At 32.6% G+C, this 1,118-nt stretch overlaps 1 non-coding gene across 1 annotated transcript; it reads right to left on the bottom strand.

The window, feature by feature from the left end:
* Positions 1-279: 279 nt before the first annotated feature.
* Positions 280-388, bottom strand: LOC140806459 (small nucleolar RNA R71). The gene has a single exon (XR_012112532.1). It is a non-coding gene; the product is annotated as a small nucleolar RNA R71 (small nucleolar RNA).
* Between the last annotated feature and the right edge of the window lie 730 nt (positions 389-1,118).

The raw sequence follows: 1,118 nt of genomic DNA, 5'->3' as shown, positions 1-1,118 counted from the left end.
ATCTCATTTCAATTTAAGCCTGGTATTATCCAACTTTTACCCAATTTTCATGTCTTAGATTATGAAAATCCATACATGCATTTACGAGAGTTTGAAGAAGTGTGCAACACATATAATGATCTAAATTGTAGCATGAACACCATTCGACTTAAGCTTTTTCCTTTTTCTTTAAAAGATAAAGCTAAAACTTGGCTACAAAATCTTAGATCGGGATCCATTCGAACTTGGGATGAATTGCAACAACAATTTTTAAAAAAGTTTTTCCATCTCATAAAACAAATTCTTTCAAAAAGCAAATCATCACTTTCACTCAAAAACAAGGTGAAACTTTTTATCAGTGTTGGGATAGATACAAAGAATTGCTTAATCTTTGTCCACATCATGGTTTTGAAATTTGGAGAGTTGTTTCTCAATTTTATGAAGGCTTAACACCTAAAGATAGGCAAATGGTGGAATTTATGTGTAATGGAACATTTGAAGATAATGATCCAAACGAGGCAATTGAGTATCTCGATTCATTAGCTGAAAATGCTCAAAATTGGGACACTATAGGTACAATCGAACCATCAAACAAGATTCAATCTCCTACATCTGGTGGAGGTATGTACACTTTCAAAGATGAACATGATCTTCAAGCTAGATTTACCTCTTTGGCAAGAAAAGTTGAGGCACTTGAATTGAAAAAAAAAATGGTCAATTAAAAGCTATTCAAGAAATTGTGTGTCATATATGTGATACAAGTGATCATTCTACAAAAGATTGTCCCACTTTGCCCTCTTTCAAAGAATGTCTCCATGAACAAATCAATGTTTGGAACAATTTCAAAAGGCCAAATTTTGAATCATTTTCTCAAAATTACAATCTAGGTTGGCGAAATCATCCAAATTTTAGTTGGAGGAATGATAATGCTGCACAATTTTCACAACCACATTTCCAAAATCAACTAAATTTTCAAAATTATGCACCTTATGTACCTCCACCTAAAACAAATTTGGAAGATACATTGAATTCTTTCATTGCAAAGCAAGAGTCTATCAATACTCAAACTGCTCAAACCATGACAGATTTGAAAGATACTCTTGCTAAACTTGCATCTGCACTTAATGTTCATGAAAAAG

Source organism: Primulina eburnea, chromosome 11, assembly GCF_022965805.1.
Source record: "Primulina eburnea isolate SZY01 chromosome 11, ASM2296580v1, whole genome shotgun sequence".
In the NCBI taxonomy this organism is placed as follows: domain Eukaryota; kingdom Viridiplantae; phylum Streptophyta; class Magnoliopsida; order Lamiales; family Gesneriaceae; genus Primulina; species Primulina eburnea.
Note: the sequence above shows the minus strand (reverse complement) of the source record. Positions and strands in the feature narration are given on the sequence as shown.